The sequence below is a fragment of the Carettochelys insculpta genome, chromosome 2 (assembly GCF_033958435.1).
Source record: "Carettochelys insculpta isolate YL-2023 chromosome 2, ASM3395843v1, whole genome shotgun sequence".
NCBI lineage: Eukaryota > Metazoa > Chordata > Testudines > Carettochelyidae > Carettochelys > Carettochelys insculpta.
Genome location: NC_134138.1, coordinates 204643070 through 204656368, shown reverse-complemented (window position 1 = coordinate 204656368; position 13299 = coordinate 204643070). Strand labels below are relative to the sequence as shown.

At 41.5% G+C, this 13299-nt stretch overlaps 1 protein-coding gene and 1 long non-coding RNA gene across 2 annotated transcripts in view; one reads left to right on the top strand and one right to left on the bottom strand.

Moving 5' to 3' along the window:
* The window catches only part of CMC1 (C-X9-C motif containing 1), a 61346-nt gene that overhangs the window by 27708 nt on the left and 20339 nt on the right, over positions 1-13299 (top strand). The gene's annotated exons all lie outside the window — the stretch shown is intronic.
* Positions 6996-9187, bottom strand: LOC142007875 (uncharacterized). The gene is made up of 3 exons (XR_012644017.1): positions 8943-9187; positions 7354-7524; positions 6996-7096 (listed from the first exon to the last, which is right to left on the bottom strand). It is a non-coding gene; the product is annotated as an uncharacterized LOC142007875 (long non-coding RNA).

The window sequence follows — 13299 nt, the reverse complement described above, 5'->3', positions numbered from 1 at the left end:
GACTGATCCACCTGAGTCAATTTAGTGGTTTCTAATGAAGACCTCAGACATTGACCCCAGCACTCCACCAGAATGGGATGAATAAGTGTAGTTGGTGGGAGCATTTCTCCCATCAACTAGCGTAGTGTGGACCCCAGTGTAAGTAGATATAAGCTACATTTGAGGTGAGCTATGCTTCTAATGTAACTCAAATTGAATAGCAAAGATCAATTTGAACCCATAGTAGAGACTTGTTCTCAGTCTTTCTGAGCCTCGATTCTGCCTCAGTAAATGGGAATAAATAGTACTTTCTTACATCACAAGGTGTTCTGAGGTTTACTGCATTAAAAATATGGTGATACGCTGTGATTTTATGGTAAATGTAGCCCAACAGGGTGAGTGTGGTTTTGCTATCCTCTCTTTCCCCATCATAGACCTAGTAGGATTCCTAAAATATTTTTTTTTTTTTTTTTTTTTTTTTTTTTAAAAAGTCTACCTTTAGTGATGAAATTTGACTGAGTTCACAATGTGGCTAGCCCTCAAAACCTCATCTGAGTATCTTCCCCTGACCTGAAAAAGAAATGTCTCTGTCACTAAGAGAAGTTGGTCCAGTAAAACATACTACCTTACCCACCTTGCATTTCTCAACATAACTACAACATTGCATATGTCGTTGAAAGAAGAGATGAATCCTCATTTTCTAGATTTTTTGTTTAATACTTGCATCCTCTTCCCTTTCCGTGCTCACGGAATACTTCCTGTATAAAATTTCAACTATGGGCAGTGTGTAAGGAGGGCCAAACAAATATCTCAGTGTGTCTCCATCTGTTTTCCTCAACTGTATCTCATTCCAAGTCATGCTATCATTACAGACTCAGTTTCACACTTTCCATGGTCTCAGGCAAATATGTTTTCACCCCTGTACTGCCTTAAAACACACACAGAGAGAGAATAATCCAAACTGAGTAATATATCTCGTATTGTGGAAACGTTTATATTAAAGAATTAAGCCAATATGTCTACAGTCGTCTTGTGTGTTTTTGTTTAAATGAGGTCCTTAATTTTGTGGCAGACTTGCAGTTTGAAAGAGTTTGTTCCACTTTTGAGCTTTTTTAGATTCCAAACTTTGTCTCTGCAAGGGTAGTGGTGGTCAATTTGTATTAAGTGGGCAGCAGTAATGTGATTTAAGCATGAAAAGAGGATCACCTGTTTTAAATGAAAAAAATAGAAGGTTGAAGGAATAGTTGACATAATCTGTAAACTAGTTAAGCAGCTGAATATTTAAGGAGGTTGAAATTGAAGCTCAGTTGCCCTCTAGGGGTTTTATGTTAATACAGCACATGTTAGATTTTAGTTTTAGAAAGGAAAGATATGCGAGAGTCTTGAAATAAATACCTACCTTGTGAAGAGGGTGCTCTGGCTTTGTTTGTTTGCTTTTTAGTTTATTTTTTTAATAAATAGTTCATCTGCCTCAGAACCTGGAAGCAGTTAAGTAAAGGCTTTGTTTGAATTCATTTCCAGTGGGGCGAATTATCCAATGTTATCCAGTATATTATCCAGTGGTATATGAGTTCAGAATAATGCTGTTTTCAGCCTCTGTTGGAGTCCAGCTATTTGTTTGGTTTTTTTTTTTATATTTTGATAGCACTGGAGTGCTTTAGCTATGATTGCTGCTCATATAGTAAAAGTTTATCATCTAAATAGTGAGTTGACTGGTCAGTGGCAGAAAAGGACCCGAATTTCCTGAGTCTCCAGTCTAGTGTCCTGTTAAATACTGCTGTGTCTTCTCCTCCTGTAAACTTCTGAGAACTCACAACTCCCACTCATGCTGAGAATTAAAGGCTTTCCGCAAGTTCATGATCTTGGTATACAACAATCCCATAATTTATGTCTTTACTTCTGTTTTGGATCGTTCTCTCCTCTGTATTTGTCACTCATGTTCATCACCCAGATATCAACTCACATGTAAAGTCTACCAAAAGTGAGTTTCAGATAGGTCTGTAGTGAACTTACACCACATATGGTTTCAGAGTAAGGTCTTTATATGGAGAATTTTCTCTGAACTTTGCCTCCTAGGAGCCAGCTAGCAGTGTTCAAACTGTGAATTAACTTCTTAGCATTGATTTTTGTAGTTTAACTGCAGTGTGAGCATCATTATAACTGACTTTTAATTTCCAAATTGCTTGGATGCCGTTTCAGAGCTGAAGAATCCTGTCACGTTTTTGTGTGGTGTAGAATTATATATTATTTTTTAAAAGTGTGTCATTAAGTTAAAAACTTGTGGGTGGGACACCCTTCAAATAAGGCTTTCAAAAACCTACTGGAATCAAGTGTTCAAAACAGGTACTACAGGTACACTCACAATAAAGCTCCTTCTTGGCAGTTACTCAAAAACAAGTAGGATATCTTCATGTCGCTGTTCTATTTGTGAGTCTGTTGATGGCTGATCAGCCCAATTCTGGAGCTGCAGATCTTATCTCAGAAGGGGCAGGTGTTGGTAGCTGTTGGAGGGGCACGGGGCAGTTTTTGATGCTCTTTTCTTCAACTCTCCTCATCTGTGCTATGGGACCTCTCAGATTGTGCCACCCCCTCACATATTATTCTCCACTGGGGATGGTCTTGGTCAAGGGTCTCCCATGTATTGACACTGATGCTGCGCTTTTTTTCCAGATGTGCCTTCAGCGTGTCCTTATATTGCCTCTGTTGGCCCCAAATGCACCTCTTTCTGTTGCTTTGCCAGGCCCTAATGGCTTTCCTTTTTGCCTCAATCAGGTGTTCAATTTCCACATCATTGTCATCAAACCAGTCCTGATGCTTCCTGGACTTGTAGCCAATGGTTTTGCCAAAAAGCTCCACTGATGTTATTTTTCAGTTGATACCAGTGTTCTTCCACATCTTCAGGGTGTACTGTCAGCAGCTTCCTTTGGAGTGCTAGCTGGAAGTCACTTCATCTCATGGAATCCTTCAAGCCTTGTATGTTGATCTTTCGTCAGATCTGTTTCCTCTGACTTATCCATTTGGTGACTTTTCTTATTGCCATTGTGGATCAAATAAGGCAGTGATCAGTCCAGCAGTCATCAACACTAGCCATTGCGCATGTTAGGAGAACATTATGCCAATCCCACGTGCGGACAATGACATAGTCTTTAATGTGCCAGTGCTTTGATTGAGAGTGCTGCCATGAGGTCTTATATTTGTTTTTCTGGTGGAACAGGGTGTTTGTGATGACGAGCTCGTGTTCTGCACATTTTGCAAGAAGGAGAATTCCGCTGGAGTTGCTGTTGCCAACTTCTTTTTTCCCTCAATGGTGGCCTGTGAGCGGTCTGCATCTCTTCCGACCCTGGCATCGAAATCCTCCAAGAGAATAATCTTGTCGTCTTTGGGGATGTCTTTCAGGACTGTGTCCATGGGTGTAGAACTTCTCCTTGATATCCTCTTCAGAATATAGAGTTGGCGCATAAGCACTGACAGTTGTCTGTTGGTTTTGGGCAAGCTTCAAGCAGGGGGTCATGAGATGCTCATTGATGCCAACAGAGACTTTAGATAGGATCATGGTCAGTTTATTTTTGATGGCAAATCCTACTCCAGGAATTCATTTTTCTTCCTTTGGGGTTCTGGTCCAGAAAAATGTGTACCCTCCTCCTCCTCCTCTTAGCTGTCTGCCTTCGAGTCTGTGAGTTTCTCCTAGGGCAGCTGTATCAACGTTCAGTCATCGCAGCTCACAAGTGATAATTACAGTGCATCTTTCAGGTTGCTCACTGTCGGGGGTGTCCATTACAGTACGAATATTCCATGTTCCAAAGTTGACTATTCGATTTTGACCTCACTGAGGTGAACTCACTGGACACAGTTATCCAGACAGGGTAGTGGAGGTGGACTATATTTAGGGCACCTGTTCTAGCCCCTTCCCCATATGGGATGAAGAGAGTGGATCCTAAATTGGGCTGCTCAGTCATGGATGCAGCAGCCAGACTGTTTTACAACCTCAGTCCTCGAAATGGAACAATGGATATATACATCCACTGTGTACATGCTGGTCCATGACTAAAAGCTTCCAACTTTCATAATCCAGCTGACATTGCCATTGGCCAGTTGCCATAGGGCTTAAGTTTAGGAGAGTAGTACACAGAGGAAACCACCTGGGTGTGACTTCTTTTAACATGGGGGACTGTTGCACTGGAGCCACCATGCAGTTTTTGACAAATAGAATGCTCAGGGCCACTGATATGGGATCCATGATGACTGGGAGTCTCCTGTCTGCGGTAGCGTTCATCCGCCATCCTGATGGTTTTGGCACTTACCCTTGCTATCCTCTGTCTGCTCTGCCTTTTGAGGACTTCTCGGATTTTTGGATTGTTCTTCGTGTGGACTCCCTCCTCGCCTTGACCTTGCCATCATGGGTGACCCTGCTGGGAGAACGAGACTCCCTGTGGCATCGCTGTTATGGACATGGGAGCACACAAGCCCACCCTCAAACATTCGTCTCCTTCCAAACCCTGAGTGTGTTTGTTTGCAGATCAAGTAACTGTGTCGGTGTTTAAGGGTGTTGCAGCTGAAGGTCTTGATTCTGCTGTTTGACTCCACTGGTATAAATGAGGCATGTTTCTGTTAATGTCAGTGACACGCCACTGGTTTTGTATTGGTGCGAGATCAAACCCAGAGGTGCCAGGATTTGATGAATAGGTTCCCAGTCTTTCTGTAATCTGGTTTTCCCGGGCAACTTTTCTTTGGCCAAAGGCTTGTTTTCAAGATCTCTGTTTAAATATATCAGTTTACATAACTTTATACAAGCATTTAATAACTGAATTTATTGCTGTAGAGAAGTGGTAGCGCATGTGTAGCTAAGATAAACCAGGTGTTGTTAAATTGCTATACAGATAAACTTTTGGTCTAGTTTATGTGCTGTAATGCCATAAAAGTAGCCATTGACAGAATTTGCATGGGACAAACATCCTTAAAAGCTAATTGGGGAATGGGTTTGTGGCATTTTTAGTAAGTTGCCAATGTTGTTCACTCATTTAAATAGTAGGGCTGCTCCTCCAAGCCATGTATTTAATTTTTTTTGAAGAATCGTACTTTCATTTTGTGTATGTAAATGAAAGAAATATAATTTAAAAATCTTACCTTTTAAGGAATCATCTAATTGAAACTTTTACTGCTTTTGCAAACAGCTAATTTAAGATGTGATAGTGTACTCACCTATCATACTTACAATTCCAATTTTTTAAAAAATGTGGACATAAACAGTGTCTTATATTGTCCTACATAATCAAACATACACTTTCAGGTACAGATAAATGCAACAATGGAGAGAGAACTAGAAGGGACCTTGAGAGGTCATCAAGTCCAGTCCCCTGCCCTCACAGCAGGCCCTATCACCATCCCTGACAGCCTGTGCCTCCTGCTCTTTTTTTTTTTTTTTTTTAATTCTAATTGACCCAGGTTCCTAAATGGCCCCTTAACGATTGAACTCACAATCCTGGGTCTAGCAGGCCAATGCTCAAACCACTGAGCTATTCCTCCCCCATGTTTCAACATGGCAGCTATAACAAAGGCTCAAAATATTTTTCTTAATGACACATTTCAGTATGTAAGCTCAACAGAATGTTTCTAAAAAAAGAAACATTAAAATGCATGATCCATTGAGTAATACCTTACTTCACCAGGAGTCTGGCCCACAACCATGTATGTGCATTTGTAAAATGGGAGCCAGCTTTTAAATATTTGGCTCTATATGTTTATCAAAATATGAGATTAACATATTACAAATATTGTACTGGGGATGGAGCCATAACAGTTAATGGGAAGTTCCATGAGGGTCACTGCCTTGGGATGTACAGACAGTTGGTTCACCATATATAGGAGTTTGTGCCTTGAGGATGGAGCAGGATGCTCCACAAAGAGCTGGGATTATGGTCCTGCCTCTTTCATGTAACACTTTTGGGTGGTCTGTGGCCTCAGGAGTAAAAGGAGGATTGTGATGGTCCTGTTCCTGTGTGGAGGATATGTTGCCTGGAAGCTGGTTTGCAGCTTCCCCCACCGCTGATGGCCATCCACTTTACCCCTGCAGGGACCCAAGGCATGATTTGTTTGCATCTGTGGAAGGCTTTGATTTTCAGTCAGGCAAGACAGAAACACAATTCTATATTGTCTGTGTGTTCCATTTTGAATGGTGAAGGTCCTTCCACGGAGAGTATGGTAACTTGATTTAGCAAAGATGAAATGATCAATGTTAAGCCTCATTGCTGTAGCTGTACAGGTTTCCATATGTGACTGCCTCTCCAGAAGAAGAATAAATTGTCTTCTTTATCTCCATCTTGTGGTAGAAAGAGGGCTTCTCTTCAGACTGTGCCCTTGGCTTGTTGCCAGTGTAGCAACTCACTGTGAATCTCTGCTTTTACAGACTGACTTTATTTATGCAGGGAGTTCAGCCAGGGAGTCAGTCACTATGAAGTGGTTGTATTTTATCAACTATGTAACATTTGCTTTCAGATGCCTCTCTAAGTAGGACAGCTTCTCCCAAAGGAGATGGGAAAATCAGCACTGAGGCTACATTACACTGCTCAAGTCCAGTGTTGTAGGTTGCTTATATAGAACCAGGCATTGACGGGCAGTAGCCATGGGGGAACTTGCATTTGTTCTAGTTCTGCCTCTTCCAGTGCCTTATACTGTAACATTTGATGTCAAGGATTCTTAGTGTAGGGTGGGGAGAAAAATTAAATGCAATCCACAGTCTTAAAGGTAGCACTTGTTTGAAGCAATTTGGACTAATAGGCTGAAGATGGCTACATTTGTTGCATACTATATATTTGCAACCTGACAAAGCCTTTTCACTCTGAGCTATTTTGACCTGAGAAACACATTTGTAAAGCAGGCATTGTAGAGGTGATTAAAACCAAAGAAACTAAGAGTACAGTGAATCACAGGAGAGAGTATTCACTTCAAAGAACATCAAGGTATCTTTCATGATACTTCTAAAAGTCTATGCTTCTGGTATTAATGAGTCTTCAAGGTTTAACACAAGTCTTTTCTTCATTATGGCGGTGTATTGTTGGTGCTTTTTACACCATTCTTTTGATTTCTTTGCTCATGGAGTGCTGGGACAGATTGAGAACCCCTATTTTTAATGGGAAAAATAAACAGGGGTTGTTAGGTAATAACATGGGGATCACATTGTCATCCTCCACACCCAAACCCCACTTTGTCACCAGCATATATTAATAATGTCAGAAGTGTGTGTTTTTTAATTTATAAGGGAGGGTTCTCTCTCAGAAGCATGCTCTGTGAAGGAAGTCACCAATACAAAAGTTTAAAAACCACTGATTCTTCTTCAAGTGGTCCCCATGGGTGCTCCACATCAGGTGTCGGGCTCACCCTGGTGCTGCAGTCTGGAGATTTTCAAAGCAGTGGTTAGCTGGACCGTGCATTTGCAGTAGTTCGCTGGGCCCTTTGCGCACTTTTGGTCATGTGCATGATCCAGTCTGAGCCAGTTCCTCTCAACTGCCATTGGATGCAGGCTGACTTCTGTGCTCTTCAACCACATGTCTGAAAGAAAAAACGTTGGTCTCTCTTAGTTGCTGTACATAGTTTTAGAAGATTGTTCTTTTCTAGTTTGTTGGATGATAACCATATATTACTACTTTTTTTAAACTATAGAATATATGTTTACTAATAACTTTTTTCTAAAGACTTTGAGTTAAAGTTTCTCACTTAAGATGCCTGTGGCAGGGTTTAAGAAATGTGACTCTTTCCAGGAGGCAATGCTGACCTCAGATGGCATTCATTGTTTGGGAGAATCTCATGTGCCTTACTAGTGTCCGCATTGTTCCAAGCTTACAGTGAGAGCATGGAAAGATAGAGAAATGAGCCTGAGAATGGTCCTCTTTGATAAAGCTCTTCAGCCTGTCACCTCTGATCCACCAACTCCTGAGGGTGTGGGAGCAACTCAGAAATGCCGAGCAGCTTTGTCAGCCTCGCCTGCTGCCCATAAGAAGAGGAGATCATCTCCCACTCGATCTTTGTCTGTGTTATCTGGAGGCAAGACAAATGATATGGAGAGCCAAGATTCCTCACTTTTTAAGGAGGACAAATGGCCCAAGATGAAGAAAGCAATGGCTCTGGCTCCAGTGCCTAAGTCTCACTCAGAACCAAGGCACTCGCAAACCTCAACCATGCCGGCGAGTTGTCAACTAAAGATACCATGACCCTGGGACAGTCTGTGCTTGCACCGTGCTCTATAACTCCAGCACTGACAGTGACTGAATCTGCACCAAGACTTGCGGCACTGGTTTTGCCAGCACCAGTTCCTGTGGCACTGGAGAGAGTACATTACCGTCCTTAAAGGTACATTTAGCATCCATCTAGGCCTTTAGACACACAATGGAGGGAACATCAGTATTTACTCACCAGATTATGGTGCATTCCCTAAAGGGGCTTATCAGTCTGTACCCTCTTTGCAAATCTATCTCACATCCCTGGAGTTTAGACCTGGTACTGGACACGTTATTCAGACTTCCCTTTGAACCATTGGTGACTATTCCACTCTGTCTACTTACCTTAAAGACAGTGTTCCTTTTGGCTATTGCATCTGCTTGTCAGATTAGTGACTTGGCTGCTCTGATGGCAGTTCCACCATATGCAGTATTCACCAAGGAAGTAGTGACACTCTATCTACATCCTGCCATTGTTCCCAAAGTCTCCTCTGAATTCCACATAAACAAACCAATCATACTGCCGTCTTTCTAGCCCAGACCACACTTCAAGTCAGGAGATGAGACTTCATTCTCTAGCTGTAAGAAGGGGTCTGGCATCCTACTTAGGAAGGACAAAGCCTTTCCAAAAAAACAGATTATTATTATCCCTCACCCAGAGATATAAGGGTGAGGTGAAAGCGTCACAGAGAATTTCAAATGTTATTACCTTACGTATCACCACGTGCTGTTCGTTACGTAAAACAGCATTACCTGTTCTGCCCAAGGCTCGCTCTGCCAAAGCAATGGTGGTGTCAACAGCTTTCTTCAAAGGTGTTCCTTTAAAGGACATTTGCAGAGCAGTGACGTGGTCGTTCTATGACTCATTACACCGAACGTTACCAGTTGGCTGAAAACACGCCTTTCGACTGCTGTACTCTCCGTGGCAGACATCTAACTCCAGTACCCTCCACCATGTCTTAGGGCCACTGTTGTGTAGTCACCTGATGTGGAGCACCCATGGGGACCACTTGAAGAAGAAAAAGAAGTTACTCAGCTGGGTAGTAACGATGGATCTTCGAGAGGTGCCTGCATGGGTGCTCCAGTACCCACCCTTCTTATGTTTTGCAGATACATTCTTCTGAGGCGGCTTCAAGGAGCTGGCTCAGACCGGATCGCGTACATGACCAAAAGCACACAAAGGGCCCAGTGTGCTACTGCACATGGGTGGTCCAGCTAACCACTGCTTTGAAAATCTCCCGGACTGCGGCACTAAGGTACGCCCAACATCTCAGGAGGAGCACCCACGGGGACACATCTTGAAGAACCATCGTTACTACCCAGGCAAGTAACTTCTTTTTAAAAACAGTAGTGTGATTTAGCATTTTATTGTGCCAAACCCACATACAAAACAGGGGGAAATCAGCTCAGGTAAAATGTTGAGCCTGGTAACTCCTGACAATGTATTTTATCTTTTCTCTTACCTCAACTCTTTTGCTACTGTTTAAATTTAAATTCTATTGAAATCTTAGTGATATTGAAATATACCAATTATCTTTGGTCAGGAGTGATAGGGCTGTGTGTGCTAGGTGTCCATTGAACAATCAGCTGTAATCTAAAGATGCAGCTACATGGCCCCTCACTTTTGGACTGGGCATGGACATGAGCAAGATCAGAAATGCAAATGAGTTAAGAGATATTTAAATCTGCACCTCATTTGCATAAGTCTGCATGATCTGGCTTCCAGGAGAACGATTTTTGAAAGTCAAAGCGGCCGTGTGGATGGGGTTCTTTTGAAAGGAAACCCCACTTTCAAAAGTATCCTTCTTCCTATTTTTTGGGGGGGGAAGAAGGGTGCTTTTTGAAAGGGGCTTTTCTTTCAAAGGAACCCTGTCCACATGTCTGCTTTGACTTCTGGAATGGCTCTTCCGGAAGCCAGGCCACGTGGCACTATGCAAATGAGGCATGAGATTTAAATCTGCATCTCATTTGCATTTCTGATCTTGCTCATTTGCATGCCCTTTCCAAAAGGGATGGGCCATGTAGACTCAGTTAAAAAGTAAACTTCAATTATATTTTTCGGTACAGCATTTTAAAAAATTGTTTGTAGTCATTGTCACTTAATAAAACACTCATTCCCACTCGTTCAGTTTTACATTTTTAAATTTGAATCAGGTTTTTCATGACATCTTGTCTTTTTTAAATATTTTGCTTTTTGAAACACACAAGTGAAACTGGGCTGTTCTTTTTTTTTTTTTTTTTTTTTTTGAGAATTTATTTTAAAAAAACTTATCATATGTCATGTTTTTCAGCCCCAGGGCATTGTGAGGGTATGAAGCACAGAATGAATGTAGTTTGCAAGTAATGAGGGGAAAATAAATACAAATTTTTAATTGATATACAATTGTAATCAGTTGTTTTTGTGCTAGGAGCTGGCCAGACACAGAAAATGGAAAAAAAGGCCATTTGAATTGCCTGACTGGATGAGATCTTTAATCCATCTAGGATGGTCACTGTCCAGTGTCTGACAGCAGCAGCCAGCACCATCTGAATGAGGGGATGAAGTAACCCTCCAGCAGGCAATTATGGAATAGCTTCCCCTGCCAAAAGGGTCTTTTTCTATGCCTCATTAATCTGACGTTGGGTTTAGCCCTGATGCCCTTCCACAATTCCTTTAAAAATCCTTTAAAAATTGTTAGAACTGTAATTATTCTTATCTTGTAGTCCTTAGGAAATGTGCTTAATTTTTGGCTGCACAGATACTTTGTGTCAATGTTTCACAGGTTATATTTTGTGTGAAAATATTCCTTTCACTGTTTTTAAATTTGCTGCCTTTGGTTTTCATTGCATATCCCCTTCTTGTCTTATGAGACAAGGGCTATGTCTACACTAGCCCCAAATTTCAAAATGGCCAGCTCGGCTTGTTCAGACGGGGCTCCTTTTCAAAAGGACCCTGCCTACTTCGAAGTCCCCTTATTCCCATCTGCTCATAGGAATAAAGGCACTTCTAAGTAGCTGGGGTCCCTTTTCGAAAAGGAGCCCCATCTGGACGAGTCAATTTCGAAGTGCCGCAGCCGCCAGCATGCTAATGAGGTGCTGAATATGTATTTCAGCGCTTCATTAGTAAACTTCGAAATGGCCATTTGCATGGCCATTTCGAAGTTTGGGGCTAGTGTAGACACGGCCAAGGAGAACAGAAGTTCCCAGTCTACTCTCTGTGGCATTACCTCTCCACTCTAAAGTCCTGGTTTTTTACCACTTCCTTCACATGGAAGTTTTTCCATGCCTCTAATCATTAGAGATGCTGTCCTGAAAAATTAATATTTGCTAAAACTTTTTGTAAATAAAAGCAGTTGAATAGAGCCCTGATTGGCTGCCCCTCACAGCCGCTCTCTCATTGGCTCTTTCATCTCCGATGTGGAGCAGGTGCCTATCACACCTGCTATGAACTTTTGGTTTCACACTATCAGAGGAACATTAGAGCACATACCATAGCTGATCTCTGAGAGTCAAAGACATAATTAGAGTTCAGTTTAAATGCTTTACTCAAGACTGTTCTCTCTGATGTGGAGCAGATTAGATCCTCATTCCAGGAGGGCAGTTCTTTAGCTAACTTCTCAGCCCTGCTCCCAGTAGTTACTACTGTTGCTAGTCCTCAAAGAGGTAATTAAAGGGGAGAAAGTTAATCAGTCACCTGATTTCTGGAACTTTGAGGCTGAGAGCTTAGGAGGGTTCAAAAAAAGACGTGATGGATAGGGATCACCACCAAATAGCCAACAGGCACTCAAATCATGTAAATTGACTTAATTCTGTTAAGTGGATGCATGCCAGTTTACACCACCTGAGGATGTGTCCCCAAGTGTTCTGCAAAAGGAAGAAAACTTCATGCATCTGAGCATCAGCCAAGCTGCCACCAGATGAGCATCAGTTTTCCCCTGAGGAGTGGTGATTCCATATGCACCTACTGCAGGTCTTCCTCTGAGGTGGCTGTTGGTGCTGGTGGAAATTAAGGACTAGTCATTGGTCTAATTCAGTATGGCTGCATTTATGTTCAGTAGTTCAGCTACTTCAGATTGATTCCTGAATTTTGATGCATGCATTACTACACTGTGGACATGCAGAGGCAGTGTAATTCGGAGGATTCCAGCAACTTTCCCCTACACACTGATTGAGGCTTGGCTTGTTTATCTCTACTGCTTTTCTAAGACTGTATATTCCCCTTTCAACTATGAGTCTTTTTTTCAACATTTCATACTGGAGAATAAGACACATTGTCTAACTTATTGTAGGGTCCACTGATCATGCTGTCACTTCAGGTAATGGTTGCCATTCCATGCTGAGAGTGCACTTTTGGGACAGGAAAAGTGGCCTTTGGCATTGTGCATAACTCCCCATAAAAGGATTTTTGGTTTTCCTTCTCCTATTCTTATGGAGTGTGTTATGCTCTAATTGTCTGCCTGGCTGCCACCCCCGCCCCTGGTTTGAAGATGTCTGGCTGGTGATGCCTGCGTCTAATGTGTAATACTTTAGGAGAAAGAGCATTATATACATGTAACGAACATTTGGAAGGCAAACAAAATATTTGATCTGATAACAGAGGGATGCATTTTACAGAATAAGGGTTTATTTTTATGTCACTTTGTTTGCCCTATGTATTTAATTACTTCATTCCATCTTTCTGTATTCAAATTAATCATATATATTGGTGCTCAAATTAGAATAATTCTTTAATCAGCTGTGTTATGCATGCTATAGTAGCCTGGAATAGGAAAGCTACTCTTGGCATACTGAGATGCATATATTTTATTTATTATTGTAATTTAAAAGTAAAATCAGAAATATTGATTTCTACTTGACTGGAGAGATGATTTAGTTTGAATATCAGCCTGATCTTAATCAGGTGAGAATTAATTGAGTTGGAGGTATTAGATATTCAGTGATGTTAACTGAACCATGATCAATCTACAGAGAAGCTTTCTTTTGTACTGTGTTAGAAATATCAAATAGCTCATGCACTACAACGTAGAAACAATCTTTTCATGTTCATCCTACTACCTTCTTGGCTCATTAAATGCACCAGTAAATCCATTCTGTGCACACTGAGTAATCTTCAAAGTAACAATCTAATAAA